This window comes from Marmota monax, unplaced genomic scaffold (genome assembly GCF_021218885.2).
Source record: "Marmota monax isolate L192 unplaced genomic scaffold, Marmota_monax_Labrador192_F-V1.1 WCK01_AAM20220418_F8-fsc00128, whole genome shotgun sequence".
In the NCBI taxonomy this organism is placed as follows: Eukaryota; Metazoa; Chordata; class Mammalia; order Rodentia; family Sciuridae; genus Marmota; species Marmota monax.
In genome coordinates this window covers 913,202-932,200 of record NW_026693452.1, presented here as the reverse complement: position 1 = coordinate 932,200, position 18,999 = coordinate 913,202, and the positions used below count along the sequence as shown (strand labels likewise).

Below are 18,999 nucleotides of genomic sequence, written 5' to 3'. Positions count from 1 at the left end.
TTCAAGTACAGCCTTCAAACAGTCTCTTCAAATGGTAATATTTTATGTAACTTATGGTACCATATTCAAAACTAGGAAAATTAAAACTGCTATTATTCTATAACTAGTCTAAAGATCATATTCAAAATTTACCAATTGTTGCACTGATTTTATTTTATCTTTTTGAAGTTTTGGGGATTAAACCTAGGGTCTCATGCATGCTGGGTAAGCCCCTACCAAAGCAATTCCAAGTGGAATTGTGCAGTCAGAGATACCTGAGAGAGTCTGACATTGGGCAATGCCTAGTATAACTGTGGAAGTGGAAAAGTCCTTAATTCCCCAGAACTATAGGGCCACCATCGTGCAACTCCAGCCTGGGAGAGCTACAAACATAAGACGGAAACCTGTGAGAAATATTGCGTGGACTTAGCCTGGCAAAGCTATAGGGGAGGGGCTGCCCAATTTTAAGATGTATAGTTTTCCCTGTTGGGTTTTGGACTTACTTAGAAACAGTTACTTCTTTCTTCTTGCTAATTTCTCCCTTTTGGAATAGGAATATCAATCCCATGCCTCTCTCACTATTGTATTTTGGAAAGGAAGAAGAATTAGTGTTTAAAAGTTACAGAGTTTCAATTTTTCAGTATGAAAAAGTTCTATAACTCTATAACACAACAATGTGAATACACTTAACACTACTAAACTGTACACTTAAAATAATTTAGGGGATAAATATTATGTGATTTTTATTAAATAATAATAGGAGAGATGGGAAGTGGTAGAATATCTCAAGCAAGTTGTGCAAGAGCTAACAATTGGAGAGCATTGGGTAATGGGTATATGGAATTCATAATCCTACTTTATATATGTCCTTTTACATATTTTATATAATTATATAATTCATATTTTGTAAATCTCTGTAATGAAGAGAATTTTTTTCTAACTCATAGTTTTTATTTTCTTGACATCATAATTATGGTTTGGATATGAGGTATCCCCCAAAAGTTCCTATGTTAATAAAGGAATGTTCAGAGGTGAAATGATTGGCTAGTGAGAGCTGTAACCTGATTAGTTCAGGTTTGAAAGGACTGGTGAGGTGGTAAATAGGTAAGGCATTGCTGGAGAAGATGGTCATGGGGGCATGTCCTAGAAGGGTTAATTTTCCAGGCTGCTCCTTTCTCCTTCTCTGTCTCTGCTTCCTGGCTACCATGAGCAGAGAAGCTTTCCTCCACAGTGCTCTTCTACCATAATGTTCTGCCTCACCCTGGGCCCAAAGCTGTAGTCAGCTGACCACAGACTGAACTTCTGAGACTATGAGCTCAAATAAAAATTTTCCCCCCTCTAAGTTTTTTCTCTTGGGTATTTGATCACAGCATGAAAAGCTGACCAACACAACCATTAATAAGCACACAGTATTTTTAACCCAAAATGAAAATAGCTTTTCTCTTATGAAAGTATCCTAGTTTAAATATTAACTTTCAAAATGAAATATATATATATTTTTAAAGCTACCTACCACCACCACCACCACCACTACCACTACCCCTATCCCCAGAAAAATTAAAAAATTCTGGAAATACCTTGACAGCAAAATGAATTAAAAGTCAGCTTGAATTCTACCATGTGCTAGAAACATTTTAGTATATGTCCTTCAAGATTTTTAAATATTGTTATTAGTGCATTATAGTTATACATAATAGTTGGTTTTATTTTTACATGATCAAATATGTATGATGTTTAATTTGTTCTATTTCAGTCCCCAGTACCCCCTCTTTCCTTCTCCTCCTCCCTCTCACTATTCCTCTTTCTCTATTGTAATGGTCTTCCTTTTATTATTTATTTATTTTGGATTGGTGCTTGATGGATATACATAAAGGTGTAGTTCACTGTGATATTATTTATACATGCACATAGCATAATTTTGTCAAATACATTTTGTATTTCCTCCTCTTTCCTATCCCTCCGCTCTCTCCTCTGTCTCCTCCTATCCCACTAATCTTTCCTGTATTGTTATGATATCTGTCCTCCCCCACTATATTCCCCTTACTTTGCTTTATCTTTGCATATGAGAGAAAGTACTAAACCCTTGATTTTCTTAGTATGGCTTATTTCATTTTAGGGTGATATTTTCCATTCCCATCCATTTACCAGGAAATGCCATAATTTTATTCTTTATGGCTAAGTAAACTCCATTGTGTATATATACCGCATTTTCTTAATCCATTCATCTACTGAAGAGCACCTGGGCTAATTCCATAACTTGGCTATTGTGAATTATGCTGTTATAAATATTGATGTGTCTGTATCACTATGGCATGCTGATTTTAATTCTTTTTGGATGCATGCCAGAGAGTAAGATAGCTAGGTCATATGGTAGTTCCATTCCTGGTTTTGTTGTTGTTGTTTGTCTTTGTTTGTCATACCATACACATTTTAATTTTAACCCTATATCTTTTTTTAACTCTATATTTCTTCAGAGTTAGAGCTTCAAGTGAATATATTTGACTTAACCATTTCTAGTTTTTTGTTTTTTCTTTGAGGAATCTCCATACTGCTTTTCAGAGTGGTTGTACTAATTTGAAGTCCCACCAACAATGTATGAGTGTACTTTCCCTCCCACATACATGCCAGCATGTAATATTATTTATATTCTTGAAAACTGTCATTCTGATAAGTGAGATGAAATCTCAATTTAGTTTTGATTTGCATTTCCCTGATTTCTAGGGAAGCTGAACATTTTTTGTTGGTTATTTGCATTTCTTCTTTTGAAGAATGTCTGTCTAGTTATTTTGCCCATTCATTGATTGGGTTATTTGGTTTGGTTTGTTGATTGTTTATTTGTTTTTCAGTGTTCATCTTTTTACACTATTTATATTTTCTGGATATTAATCCTTTATCAGAGGTGTATCTGGTAAAGATTTTCTCCCATTCCATAAGCTTCACACTTTTAATCATTTATTTTGCTGTTTAGAAGCTTTTTAATCTGATGTTATCCCACTTGTTGAAGCTTGGTTTTATTTCTTGAGTTTTAGCGGTCTTGTTAAGGAAGTTTGTACCTGCACCAATATGTTGGAGTGTGGAGCTGATGTTTTTCCTTCTGGCAGTTGCAAAGTTTCAGGTCTATTTCCTAAGTCTTTAATCCACTTTGATTTGACTTTTGTGCAGGATGAAAGGTAGAAATATAATTTCATTTTATTTTTCTTTTTAAAATTTCATTATTTTTAAATTTCATTTTTCTACATATGGGGTATGTAGTTTTCCCAGCACTATTAGTTTAAAGGACAATCTTTTTTCTAACATATATTTTTGGCACCTTTGTCAAGTATCAAATAACTGTAACTATGTGGGTTTGTCTCTGTGTCTTCTATTCTATTCCATTGTTCTTTATGTTCATTTTGATGCCCAAACCACACTATTTTAATTACTATGGCTCTGTAGTATAATTTGAGTTTAGGTATTGTGATACTTCTTGCATTACTCTTCTTGCTCAGGATTGTTTTAGATATTCTGGGTCTCTTATTCTTCCAAAGAATTTTAGGACTGTTTTTATAGTTCTATGAAGAATGTCATCAGTATTTTGATAGAGATTTCATTTAATTTGTGTAAAACTTTTAGTAGTATGGCCATTTTCAGAATATTATTTCTGCCTACCCAAGAAATCGGAGGTCTTTCCATCTTGCTGTGCTGTCTTCAATTTCTTTCATCAATGTTCTATAATGTAAATTGTAAAGATCTCTCACCTCCTTAGTTAAATTAATTTCCAAGTGCTTTATTTTATTGATCTTATCGTAAATGATATAGTTTTCCTGATTTCTTTCTCAGAAAACTCACTATCGAAGTATAGAAAAGCTGTTGATTTTTGAATGTTCATCTATGGATGATGATCTTGTATCCTGCTACTCTGCTGAACTTATTTATCAGCTCTAGAAGTCTTCTGGTGGAGATTTTTGAGTTTTCTAGATATAGGATCATGTCATCAGCAAACAGAGATAATTTAACTTTTTCTTTTCGTCCTTGTATCCCTTTAATTTCCTTCTCTTGCCTGATTGCTCTGGCTAGAGTTTCAAGAAGTATACTGAACAGAGGTGGTGAGAGTGAGCATCCTTGTCTTGTTCCTGATTTTTAAAGTAAATGCTTTCAGTTTTTTGTATCATATTGGCTTTGGGTTTTTCATATATAAACTTTATAATATTTTATAACCTTTAAAATATAATAACATGAATGGGTGCTGGATTTTATCAAAAGCCCTTTCTGCATCTATTGAGATGATCATATGATTCTTGTCTTTAGTTCTATTTATGTGGTGAATTACATTTATTGATTTGCATATGTTGAACTAACCTTGTATTCCTGGGATTAGACCCACTTGTTTATGGTGCACTTTCTTCTTGGTGTATTTTTTAAATGCAATTTGCTAATATTTTATTAAGGATTTTTGCATTTTTTTTGTACCAGAGATTGAATTCAGGGACACTCAACCACGGAGCCGTATCCCCAGCCCTATTTTGCATTTTATTTAGAGACAGGTCTTCACTGAGTTGCTTAGTGCCTCACTAAGTTGCTGAGACTGGCTTTGAACTTGTGATCCTCCTGCCTTAGCCTCCTGAGCCATTGGGATTACAGGTATGCACCACCACTCCTGGCCTGCATCTTTGTTCATCAGAGATATTGGTCTGTAATTTTCTTTCCTTGATTTGTCTTTCCAGACAGTTATAGGTGAAATTATTTTTGTGTGTGGTGCTGGTGATTGAACCCAGGGCCTTGTGCATGCAAGGTAAGCACTCTACCAACTGAGCTATATTCCCGGCCCTTCCAGACAGTTTTAAATGAACTATATTTTTAAAACGCCAACTTGTTACTGTCATAAAAACAACCTATATTTACAACTTTTGGAAAATGAATCCTTGTTTATCAATTTGTGCATTTATTCAAAACAAATGCATAAATTATCAATTACACATTATGTACGTAAAATTATTATAATTTTTATATATATTACATATATATTTTTCTACAATACTTTCATCAGCATTTGAAGTTTACTATTTTTATCAGTTTTCTGCTATAATACAGAATTCCACAGATTGGATAATTTATAAAGAAAAGACATTTATTTATATCTCGAAGTTCTGGAGGATGAGGAGTCCAATGTCAAGAGGACAGCATCTAGCTGGGGCCTTCCTGCTGTGCCATCCCACAGAAGGAGGAAGGACAAGTGAGTTCTTGAGAAAGGGAGAGAATGGGGTCAATCTTAACTTTTTATTGGGAGGCAACTCCCATAATAATTAACCCTCTCTGAAGATAAGTTATTCAAGATCAAACCACCTTTAAAAAGTTCCCTTCTTAGTATGGTCATGATAGTAATTAAATTTCATCATGAGATTTGAAGGGAACATTGAAACCATGGCAGATGCTGAGACTTAAATGGGTTGAGAACCACTACTTTAGGTTACATATTCTACTTGAACAATTCTCTGTAATCAACCAGTTCTTCATTAAGGAAAAACTTGAAGGAGTTTTATTATTATTGTAATTCAAATTTGAAATTTATAATGCATATCTTTATAGGAAAACAGATTTTGTTTTCCTATCAAAAGTATCCTCTTTCCATTCAAATAAAGTGTGGTTAAAATTTTTATTAACATTGATATATATTTTATATAAATTTGGTTTTGTATTTTTTAAGTAACTAAAGTTTTATTGTTTTTTTTTTACTTGTTTGATTTTAGTGATTACCTTAATACTTTCATAAAATATTCCCTTAGGTGGTATTGAGTAAAATAAGCTGAATAAAAACCATCTTTTTCTGGAATCACTTTCAAGCACTAAATTTCAGATTAAAATGTTGTTCTTTTAGTAAACATAATGTAATTTCATTAATAGAATAATTTATTAGTACATGGGATTTTCATAATGACACATATGATTTATTTGCAATTATTACATTATTACATTATTATTACATATTACATTTATTTAATCATTTATTCATCATATAAGAGATGGCAAAACAGGCAATGAAAATTTTATTAGTAACTGAGGCTTTGCTTCACGCATTATTATGGTTTTAATGTGAGGCGCCTCCCAAAAGCCCATGGGTGAGACAATGCAAGAAGATTCAGAGGAGAAATAATTGGATTATGAGAGCCTTAACTCAATCAGTGAATTCATCCTCTGATGGAATTAATTAAGTGGTAACTGAAGGTGGAGAGGTTGTGGCTACAGGAGATGGGTCATTGGGGGTGTGCCTTTAATATATATTTTCTGTCTGGTAAGTGGAGTCTCTTTCTCTGCCTCCTGATCATCATGTGAACTTCTTCCCTCCACCACACTCCTCTGCCATGATATTCAGCCTCACCTTGAGCCCCCAGGAATGAAGTCAACCTTTGAAACCATGAGCCCTCAAATAAACTTTTTCTCCTCTACAATTGTTCTGGTCAGGTCTTTTAGTCACAGCAGCAGGAAAGCTGACTTTTTCCTTAGAAGGATAATAAACAAGCACTAATGTTGAAATGCCAATAGGCTAAGAGTCTTTGGAAAGAATTGTTTTTCCAAAGCTAATAAAGTCTAAAACCTCAAAGCATAATAACTTAAGTGGCCTACTTTGACCGTTTATCTATGTCTTAGTTCATTTTCTGTTGTTATAACAAAATGCCTTGTGGTAAAGGAAAAAGGCTTGGTGAGCTTACAGTTTTGGACATTCAAGAGCATGGCATCACCCTTGATGAGCTCTGGTGACATTCTATGGCAGATGGTGTCACATGGTGGAAGTGTGTATAAAAAGAGATCACATGGTAAAGCTAGAAACCAGAGGGATTCAGAGGTCAGGTTGGTCATTTTATAACAACTCACTCTTGAGAGAACTAACTGGGGTCCTACAAGGACTACATTAATCCCTGCAGAGGGCAGTGACCCTAAGGACCTAATAACCTTGCACTGGGCTCCACCTCTTAACGGTTCTACTACCTCTCAGCATTGGGTCACTGAGGACCAAGCTTCTAGTATGTGAGACTTTGAAGGATACACACAAGCCATATTCAAGTCATAACATTCTGTAATCTATTCCAAAATCCATTACTTTGATTCATTACTTTAAAATCAACTGTCATCAACCAGAAGGAAAGGAACCAGAGAGCATCAGCAACCAGGACTTAAAAACAAGTGACTCTCAAAGTTAACATTTCAAATGAAAAGGTTTAAGGTTTTATTTTATTCCCAGTAAAAGTATACCTTCAAGCCCTCAAGAGAGGAAAAGGAAGAAAAGTCAAAAACAATAAACCTAGCAGTGCTGAGACCTCTACTTCAACAAGGGCCAAGATGGTCTGGCAGTGGCCTTTCTCAGATCTTGTCTCTGAGGGGCTGGCAGAGAAACAAATGGCACTTGGAATATGCTTCTTGGTTTCTCTGTTCACTCTCTACCTGTTCTTTCCTGAATGAAAAGAAAAGTGTTGGCTTTAGATAATTTTTCAGAGTTATCTGAGATAAGTTAAAAACAAAATCAAATAGAAATATATTTCAAGTCACCCAGAATCTTGTCTTTTAGATTTCATCTTTAGGATCAGTCAATAATATGTTATAACATTTTCCTACTAAAAAAAAAGAATATCTGGAAATATGAATATTTCCCTAAGCAACTTAAATACGCATAAAAACATTTTCCCCATAGGAAAAGGGCACAACTATCTCATATATTTTATGTTTACAAAATAAAAACATGATTTTATATCTTAAATATTTATTCATTCTAAAAAAAGAGAGTGAAAGTTACATGGTGTTAGTTCAACCAGGAAAATATATTTCATCATTATGACATCCTTTATCAATGTTTATTACTGTGCAGAAAAATACCATGCATTGAGTGACTTAAAGCAGCCACATTATGGGTTCATAATTCCATGGATTAAATATAAGCACTGCATGGCTGAACTCCCACTCAGAATTACACAACAGAAATCAAGGTGTCAGCCAGGGCTATGATCTTATCTGGTTTCCTAATCCTCTTTCAAGCTCCCCACCAATTGGCAGGATTAAAATTTCCTTGCAATTGTGGACTGATCTCCTGTTTCCCTGTTAGTTGTGGGTGGAGGACTGTTTTCAACTCTTTGAGGCCACCTCTTGCCATATGCCATCTATAAAATGAATGAATGTTGCTTTCTTCCAGGCCACTAGAACATGTCTCTATGACTTCTCCTGGAACCAGACTGAGAAAAATTCTTTGCTTTAAAAAATTTCAGACAGCCATATGTGGTGATGCAACCCTGTAATCCCAGCACCTCCAGAGGCTGAAGCAGGAGGATCACAAGTTCGAGGCTCTAAGCAACTTAGGAAGATCTTGTTTCAAGATAAAAAATAAAAAGGGCTGGGGATGTAGCTCAGTAATAACTTTGGGTTCAGTCTTTAATACTGCAAACAACAACAAACTCATGTGATTTGATTAGGATCACAAAGAAAATCTCCTTTTCTTGAAGCAAATTGTGTAACACGACTCAACCTCATCAGGGTAAAATCCATCGTATTTATAATCACAAGGATTATGCAGGGCATGTACAATAGGGAAGGGAATCTTGGACGCTATCTTGGAATTCTGCTGCTCACATGTTCTTTTACTATAATGATTACTAGAGGAACAGCGTTTCTAAGGAGTAGGTTTAAAAAAAAAGAAAAAGAAAAAAAGAAAAGAAAGACAGTCCCAAAGAAGAAATGGTCCCAATGAAGATCAAAAGAAGTCAGGGTAAAAAAAAAAAAAACTTGTTATTGTTGTGTGATGAGACAGAAATCTTGACTATAGTGATTCCATTTTGTTTAGTGACTCCATTTTGTGAAACAGCCATGCCAACTAGAAAGGTCATGACTGGGGCAAGTTGTTTTTCCTTTTGTTGTGGATACCCTCAAGAACACGGAACTATCTAACTGGGCTTTGTTTCTGTAAATGGGGTAACTGGGCTTATTTTGATTGGCTAACCCTCCCACTTCTGTTAACTTGCTTGCTTGCATTAGCTAAACCCCCTAACATCTCTTTTGTGTGTGTGTGTGGTTTTTTTTTTTTGCTTAAATATGAAGCCAACTTGAAGGGGGTACACCACTCTGACTATCTCACTTTTAGAGAGTAGAGTTTCCACTGCTGGCCAGCAATAAAGGCTTAATTGGAATGGCAATGTGTGGTCTGAGAGTTATTTGAGGGTCTCGGTTTGATCCTCAGCACCACATAAATAAAATAAAGGTGGGCTGGGGTTGTGCCTCAGCCTAGGTCGTGCAAAGCCCTGGGTTTGAACATCAGCACCACATAAAATAAGTAAATAAAATAAAGGTATTGTGTCCACCTAGAACTAAAAATATTTGAAAAAAACGAAAAAGACAAGGAAGATCAGTTGAGTAGACAAAGGGGAATAAAGGGAAGGGAGGTGGGATAGAATAGAGAAAGATGGTGATGTAACCTTCCTATGTACCTATATGAAAAAACCAGAATGAATCTCACAATCACATACATTCCCAAGATACTAATTTAAAAAATAGACTCTAAGATAAAAAAAGAAAGGGGAGTTTGAAAAGAGAAAGGGTGTAATAGAAGAGAGGTGGAAGATAAAATGCACCAAATAATTGGACAAAGTATTGAATAGTGAGTACAGAGCCATCAAAGGGTAAGAGATTTTGGGAAACAAAAAGGAAAAAAATCCAAGTTATTGAAATTAGATGTGGTAACAAGCAATTTAGATTTTGAGTTGTTTGAGAATATTTAAGTCTTAAATATTCCCAAGTTGGCCTCAAATTGAAAAATCACAAAATCTCTTGAGATAATGGATCATTATTAGAGTCCAATAGCTAAATAATTTTGCATTTTATAGGTGTTTTGGTGTGAATTTATGAATATCATCTAACTGTATATGGATTGTGAAGCTAATTTGAATGGGAAATGGTTATATATTAGGCAAGTCAGAATGTGTTTTCTCATAATTTGACTGTGATTTCTGTTACTATAAAAGATTGTCATCAAGTTCATGCCATTTAAGTTTCCTATAATCTCATACTTGTTTTAAGCAGCTGGTAAGAATTGATCATATATAATATATCCAATCAAAGAAGAGGGTTTCAGCAAAACACCTGGCATATGTGAAGAAGTGAATTGAAAAAGAAATCATAGTTTATCTAAGAACCTTTAGATATAAGAGGAACAAAAAACAGAGAAGTTTGAGAGAACCCTTAGGGCAGGGTTAGAATTCCCATCTTGTGGTTTCTCACATAGTTTGTGAAGATATGAACATAAATGTAATTGGATTTGATGCCGTTATCACATATTTAGAACAGCTTTTGGTCACATGATGCTGCATTAAATTCAAAGCTAATGTCACAAAAAAGCAATGCCTCTCAAGCTTTAGTGCACATTATGTAGGGATCTTTTGAAAATGAGGATTCTGACTTAAAAATCTGGGGTGAGTCCCAAGAGTTTGCATTTCCAGCACACTTTCTGTGATGGCTACAAGGGCAGAGGGCAGTCCTAGGATGAGTCTTTTGGGCTTCCCTCCTTGTGAAAGTGGAGAACTTTAATGTTAGATGTTAATATTATCTTTGGAAACATTATCATATATGCAATATAAGATGTAGAGGCTAACAACATTGTCTCTTCAGTCCTGTATTCACTTGGGTTCCTTTAAGCTCTGTGTAAATCTGGAGGTGATCGGCAGTATCACTATTAGACCTGGCAAGTGGGAACCTTGTCCTAGTCCTGCAGCTCAGGAGCCTTTGCTCTTTGGAGTGGCCTTTTTGAAAGTTTTAAATCCTCTTTTGGTGGCACTTCTGTTTCTCCCCTTTGGGGTACTCTCTCTCCTCCTGCATATATGGATTACAAGATATCCTGGAAAGCTCTTGGACTTGTATCTATGGGGCCCTGTTTCCTGGCTATGCTCCAGGAGGTTCACCCAGAGAGCAGATTGTTACTGCTGGTTGGCAGATATTTCTTTTGCTGGATCATGTGAGATTGGGCTTCCAGAATGATGCTCGCATATTTATTTTGAGTGATGTTCACTTACATCAGACATAGTTCTAATTCAGGGCTTTGAGTGTTTATTATCTGTGTTCTGAACATGGTTTCACCCCTGATATGTAACATCCAAGGGCTGCAGGGATGGGATCAAATATCCTTGACATTAACTTGCCAGTAATTTGCCACTGTCACTCAGAACAGTCGCCCCATCTCCTCTATGTCATGGGTCAGGGAGTCTTTTGGTGGGAGACTGCATCTACTTCTTGTGAGGGCTCTCTAGATTATTGCTTCTCCATACCAATAGATCATTCTGATTGATGTAGTGATGCTGTGTTCTCTATGACTGGTGTTAAGCTGTCCCAGAGGAGGGTCAGACATTCCTTGTACAAAGGGGACTGCTGATTTTGTTCTCCTGGGACAAAATAATTCCCTCCTGCTGGAAGTGATGAATGGGAAGCAGGGTGCAGTCAACATGAAAAGTATCAATCCTGGGAATGCAGTGTTTAAGGCTGAAACAGTTCAAGACAAGTCATGGTTGGAAGATGTGTTGTTCTGTTATGTTGTAACATTCTATATAATAAATCAAATCTATCTAGAATTCAAATTTATCATTTGTGTTTTCCTGTATAGCCTGGGTCAATCTTGAGTTCATGGTTATTACCAAAGAAATGCAATACTCATCTGTCACAGTGGATGATATTTCACAATGCACAAAGTAATGGTGAAATACTAAATAAATAGTAGTACAATATTGTTTTAGTCAGCTTTTTCACTGTTGCAACTGAAAGAACCAATCAGAACAATTGTACAGGAAGAAAAGTTTATCAGAGGGCTCACGGTTTCAGAGGTCTTAGTCCATGGACAGCAGAATGTATTCCTTGGGGCTCCTGGTGAGGCAGGACATTATGGTGGAAGAGTGTGGCAGAGGAAAGCAGCTCACATGGTGATCAGAAAGCAGAGAGAGGTCTCTATTCGCCAGATACAAATATATACCCCAAAGCCACGCTCCCAGTTCCCACCTCCTCTAGCCACACCCTACCGCTTCAGTTACCACTATCAGGCTTGATCTTTCTTGCATTGCCTCACATGTGAGCTTTTGCAGAACACCTCTCATCCAAACCACAACAGACATTTCAGAAGTAGAAAATTCATATTATTCCAATATAAACATGTTACAAAGAGCCATAGCATTATAAGTAATAACAGTATTGTTACCCCTTTTTTGTAGTGACAGGTATGAAGTTGACAAGGAATGGCTTATTTGATAATAAAGGAAATAAAGAAATAACTCCTGGACCAAACAAGAAGAGATGATACCTCGGTATCAAGAAGGATTTTACAGGGCTGGGGCTCAGCAGTAGCGCACTTGCCTGGCACGTGTGAGGCACTGGGTTTGATTCTGAGCACCACATATAAATAAATGAAGGTCTATCAGCAACTAAAAAAATATTTTAAAAAAGAAGGATTTTACATGCTCTGACTGGACAATAAACTAATAGCCCATTATTCCAAATCTTCAGTAAACCACAATACCACTTGCACATGAACTATGAATTTTATGATACATCTTTATTTAAGTAGTTTATATAGATAAGATCATTTTAAAAAGTATTTGCCTATAGATCTGCACTCTAGTGGCAGTCCTGGGACTGGTGGGAGTGAGGAGATGGAGATTATCATAGTAAAACATTTAGAAACTCAGCTGGAATTTATAGGAAAGAAGTCTACATTCACAATATTCAAGAAAAAATGGGCAAAAATAGTTCATTTGTGCTTCCAGGCATTTCTTTCTTTTTTTTTTTTTTTTTTATTTTTCGGCGGACACAACATCTCTGTTTGTATGTGGTGCTGAGGATCGAACCTGGGCCGCACGCATGCCAGGCGAGCGCGCTACCGCTTGAGCCACATCCCCAGTCCAACTTCCAGGCATTTCTGTGAGCTTTATTTAGAAAGGATTAAAACCAAAAGTGGAATTAAAACAGAAAATTTTGGGCCAAGGGCATACCTCAGTGGTAGAGCTCTAGCTTAGCATACACAAGGCCCTGGGTTCAATCACTAAAAACTAAATAAAAATAAAACAAAAAACAAAAAGAAAATCAAAACCAAAAACAACCCCCAAAATAGGAAGTTTTATTTTTTGTGGGGATTTATTTGGGTAGATTATGGTGTTAATATGTGTATAACTGAATATTTTTGAATTGGCTGGTATGTTTAGTAATTGCTCAATAATGTACAACAAAAACCAAATATGTACAAGAACTTCCATCAAGTAAAAGACTAAGGTGTTGAGATTTCACAATTGCAAATCTGTAAATATTTGGCTCACCAAGTTAGATAAACAATATAGCTCATTATTTACTCCCATGCTGTGAGAAAAACTGAACATTAAAGACAGATTATTAGTAAAATAAATTCTTTTGTAATTCATATAATCAAAGAAACAAGACAAAATTTTCACTGTTTACAAAGTGCCAACTCAAAGCAATATTAAAATCCTTCATCAAAATAGAAATCATTACAAATAATTTTTGGAAGGCAATCTGGCAGTATTTTATGAAATTTTAATGGTTTGCCTTATTGTTTACTTATGTAGTAATTTAGTTTATAAAATATTTGCACAACACTGCAAATATCTACGTAAAAACATACTTACTATCTGCCGCAGTCTGGCTGGGCACAAATGCCGTCTGGCTGGGCACAAATGCCGCAGTCTGGCTGGGCACACAATCACGAGCCACCACACAGCTTGTAGATTCAAACAGCAACTCTTTATTCCCGAACTCACACCAGCCGTCTACAAACACGTTCTGGGGAAATCCACGTTCTCTTCCCAAATCCACCTTCTCTCCCAAACTCACCTCCACTGGGCTTCTATCTCCAAAATATACTGTCTGAATCCCGTGAGAACTCAAGGGGAACTCAGGCAGCAGGATACGCCCTATTCCCAGCAGGAATAATCTTAAACCTTAAACCTGGAACCTAAACTGGGAACGCCCTAAACAAGATTATCTTAAAACCGGGAACACCCTAATCTGCCTTGGTCCTTGAGCAAGGTTAAGTACATTCAATGTCACTGCAACATGGGGTACGCTGGCAAGGAAATTGTCATACTTACTTGGCTAATGGCTCCCAGCATCTCCCCCCTTCTGATTAATTAAACAACAAGCAATGTGGCTTAAGGACCGTGCCTGGTAGGTTGTCCAATTCAACATATGGTTCTTACCCGTCATCGGAAAACTGACCTTTAGGCGTCAGCCTCCTGTCTTAGGTTGATACCACTGCAATTGAATCATACCCGTCACTGACTACCGGTCCAGCATACAGCCATACTTGTGGATAGGTCTATGCACCAGTGGGGGGGTGAGGTTCTTTGCCTCACCTCTGTTGGCCCCCAAATTTGGCCTTGGTGCCAGTGGGGGAGTGAGGTTAATGTGGCTTATGGACCGTGCCTGGTAGGTTGTCCAATTCAACATATGGTTCTTACCCGTCATCGGAAAACTGACCTTTAGGCGTCAGCCTCCTGTCTTAGGTTGATACCACTGCAATTGGATCATACCCGTCACTGACTACCGGTCCAGCATAAGCCATTGGCCCCCAAATTTTAGACCATCACTAGCAGAAGGGAGGAGGAATCAGAAATGCCACGACACCAAGCCAATTGACGGCTCCTTGGGAAAAATTGCATCACTGGTGACACCACCAGCAAAGATATGTCAGCACTACCACAATTAACATGGGGTGCGCTGGCAAGGAAATAAAAATTGCATCACTAGTGACACCATCAGCAAAGATATGCCAGCATTACCACAATTCGCTGCACCAAACGATAGTTACATAGTCCAGGCAAGTTCTGCAAGCAGTTCAAAGCAGAGGAATCTATCAATATGTCCATTTCCTCCCAAAATCCGTTTCCTCCCAAAGTAAGTTGACTCTTTGATTGAGCATTACTTGTTGAGTTCTTCACCGGCACTGGGATGGAGATAGGAATTCTGGCAATGATGCTAAAGAGACATTATCCTGAAAAGAATTATTAAATATAATGAAAAGGAAAGGTGAAAGTAAACAAACAGATCTGTTAACCTACTTTAAAAACAATCCTTAACAGCTTTTTACCTAATTTAAATTAGTAAACAAACATCTGTTAACCACCTTTAAAAACAATCCTTAACAGCTGTTTACATAATTTAAATTAAACGATTTAAATCACGTGAATAAAAAAATAATAATAATTCGGATCCATTTTTTCATGAGCGCTCCTCATACAAGAAATATGGACATACGCACATACAGACATACAACACAAAACACAAGAGTGTACACAAACGTACAACACATAAGAAAATAGTAAAGGCCTTGTAGCTTTACCTAGGTGAAATCTCCATTGCAATGTTTAAAAACTCCACAGTCAAAAAATAAAACTGATCAGAAAAACATTAACCTAGGTTTGTATGAGCTCAAAAAATAAAAATAGAACCTTATGATGTGGAAAAATGCAATAATAAAATAGCTATTGAAAAAAGCATCCTGGTTAATCACTGTCGCAGATGTAAGAATGGCCAAGCTGGAGTTCTGGATATCAACTGTTATGGATTTGAGTCAAATCATCTTCTTTTCGATCTGTAGAAACTGTTTTAGTTAATCTCTCTGGAATCCAAATGGGCTGCTGTTCTCCCTGTGGAAAAACACAAACAGACCCCCGACTCCAGACAATCACTGGGTCAGGACCTTTCCATTGTCCTGTTAGAATATCTTTCCAAAGTACTTTAGGCTTATGTACATTTTTTGGATACATATGCCTTTCCGCAGCACTAAGTCCTGATGAATCCAAATTTAAAAAGTTTAGAGTAAAAAGCGTTATTTTAAGTTTATCTTTGGGGGATATATACCCCCTTCCAATTCCCTCTTTTTGCTTTAATAAGTATGTTTTAATAGTTTGATGAGCTCTTTCAACTATGCCTTGTCCCTGTGGATTGTATGGGATTCCTGTTATATGAGTAATACCAAATGATGAGCAAAATTGTTTAAAAGAGGTAGAGGTATAGCCAGGACCATTATCGGTTTTTAACTGTTTAGGAACGCCCACAGTGGCAAAATTTTGTAAGCAATGAGCTATAACATCTTTAGTTTTTTCTCCGGCATGAAGGGAGCCCATCAAAAATCCAGAAGAAGTATCGACTGTAACATGTAAATATTTTAATTTTCCAAATTCTGGCAACTGTGTGACGTCCATCTGCCAAATATGGTTAGGTATCAGTCCTCTAGGATTGACTCCAAGATTAACTTGTGGTAAAAATGTCACACAATTTTGACATTGTTTTATTATATGTCTGGCTTGTTCCTTAGTTATTTTAAAACGCTTTTGTAAAGTATTAGCATTAACATGAAACCTTTTATGAAAATTTGTAGCTTCTTCAAATGTAGAGAAAATATGTATGTCATGTGTAGTTTTATCTGCTAAATCATTGCCTAAACTAAGGGCTCCAGGCAATCCTGTATGTGCCCTAATATGTCCTATAAAGAATGGATCTTTTCTGTCCCAGATTAGACTTTGTATAGTGGAAAACAAAGAGAAAACAGTAGAAGAAGGGGAAATCCTACCAGCATCTTCAAGAGATACTATAGCATTAACTACATACTGACTATCAGAAAATAAATTAAATACAGAATCTTTAAACATCACAAAAGCTTGTAAAACTGCATTAAGCTCTACCTTTTGAGCTGATTGTTTGGGTACTAAAAATGTAAAAGTTTGATCAGGGGTAACTACTGCTGCTGTACCATTATTTGACCCATCAGTGAATATATTTGGAGCATTCATGATAGGTGTTTTTCTTGTCATTTTAGGAAAAACTACAGGATGCTTAGACCAAAAAGACAACAAAGGATTAGATGGTAAATGATTATCAAATGAAACATTAGATTTACACATGATTATTGCCCAAGTATTTAACTCATTAGCTAACTCATCAATTTGATCCATAGTATATGGAGTAATAATTTTATTGGGAGAAATTCCAAACACTCCCTTTGCTGCTTTTATTCCTTTGAGTATTAATTGTCCTACAGCCTCAGGATACCTAGTAAGAATAGTGTTAGGAGAATAAGATAAATGTATCCACAATAATGGACCTTCTTGCCAAAATACTCCTGTAGGAATATTTTTTGTTGGTAGTACAATAAATAATAAAGGCAAACTTATATCAATTCTATCCAAATGTATGTTTTCCATATATGTTTCAATAATTTTTAATGCCTTTCTCGCTTTAGGAGTTAACATGCGGGGTGAATTTGGATCTGATGGACCTTTTAGAATATCAAATAAAGGTCCCAATTCTCCTGTTGGTATACCTAGATAAGGCCTTATCCAATTTATGTCTCCCAATAACTTTTGAAAGTCGTTAAGTGATTTGAGTTGATCTACTCGTATTTGAATTTTTGGTGGACGGACCATGGTTGAGGATAATAGAACTCCTAAATAATTAATTGGAAAATTTAATTGTACTTTATCTATTGCTATCTCTAGATTATAATTTTTTAATAAGTTTGTAAGTGTGGCATAACATTCCAGCAATATGTTTTTATCTTTATGTGCCAATAATACATCATCCATATAGTGAAATATTTGTAGTTCAGGATTTTGATTTCTAAGTGGCTGGATTGCTTTGTTAACATATATTTGACACATAGTTGGACTGTTAGCCATCCCTTGAGGGAGTACTTTCCATTCATATCTCTGATCAGGACCTTCATGATTTAATGCAGGGATAGTAAATGCAAAACGTGGACTATCCTCGGGATGAATTGGAATTGAAAAAAAACAATCTTTAATATCTATAGCTAAAACATGCCAGGTTTTTGGCAAAGCAGACAATTGAGGAATCCCTGATTGAGCAGGTCGCATAACAACCATCTCATTATTAATGGCTCTTAAATCTTGCAATAATCTCCATTTACCAGATTTCTTTTTGATGACAAAAATGGGAGTATTATGGGGAGATATGGAAGGTTGTATATGTCCTTCCGTTAATTGTTGTTTGACCAGATCATGGGCTACTTGTATCTTTTCTTTAGTCAGGGGCCACTGAGGAACCCACACTGGTCTTTCTGATTTCCAAGTAATTTTGATTGTCTCAGTGGCCCTTTCTGAAAATCCAACCCATGTCTGTCTGTTCCTTGATCTATTTGTACTGGTGCTGCTATACCTTGCCCTTGTTTTCCTAATCTTTTTTCTTTCCTAAAGCCTTGTCTAGCCCTAGTAGTGGGCGCATTAGGATTGATGTTATTTGTTAACGTCAAACCTAATTGATCTAGGACATCTCGTCCCCATAAATTTATAGGAAGATGATCCAATACATATGGCTGTATAGTTCCTTCACATCCTTCAGGATCCTTCCAATCTAATATCATAGAACTTCTATGGGGATTAGTCGCCACTCCTAGGCCTCGAAGCGTTTGAGTGGCTTGTTGTAATGGCCAATGTTTTGGCCATTCTTGACGAGATATGATGCTAAGGTCAGCTCCTGTGTCCAGTAGCCCATTAAACTCATGACCTTGAATATTTAGTTTTAGCATTGGGCGAGAATCTATGTTGGCAGCAGGTCCACCCTGGCCCCTGGAGCCCTACCTCCACTAGTTTGTTCTGCATGCCAGTGTGGCCAGCTCACAAGGCCATGGAGAACTTGCGGTTTTTCTGTTCCTGCTTGTCCGTCTGAGACATATGTATCCCACGGGAATGCCTTGACCTTTTCTGGTCTGATGGACTTATTGTTAAGGGAGGTTTCGGTACCTGACAATAATAGATGTTGAAACTAAATTTCTCCCCCCTCCCTCCTGCTTTTGGGTAGTTTTCCACTTCTGCTGCTTGGGGTATAAAACAAGGTGTGTTAGCAATAAAGATTATTGACTCCTGGATGAAGAACCTTGGTGTCCTGTGTGTCTTTTAACCTCGCCGTCCCTCGCCGGACTCGGCTCCCTTGGCCGGACGCGGCAATTGGAGGTTCCCACCGAGATCCGGAAAGCAGGGGTAAGCGGACGGGGCTCACCTT

At 36.7% G+C, this 18,999-nt stretch overlaps 1 long non-coding RNA gene across 1 annotated transcript; it reads right to left on the bottom strand.

The window, feature by feature from the left end:
- Nucleotides 1-7,156: 7,156 nt before the first annotated feature.
- On the bottom strand, nucleotides 7,157-15,590 carry LOC124101598 (uncharacterized). Its single transcript, XR_006854665.2, has 2 exons — nucleotides 11,792-15,590; nucleotides 7,157-7,405 (listed from the first exon to the last, which is right to left on the bottom strand). It is a non-coding gene; the product is annotated as an uncharacterized LOC124101598 (long non-coding RNA).
- Nucleotides 15,591-18,999: the final 3,409 nt, after the last annotated feature.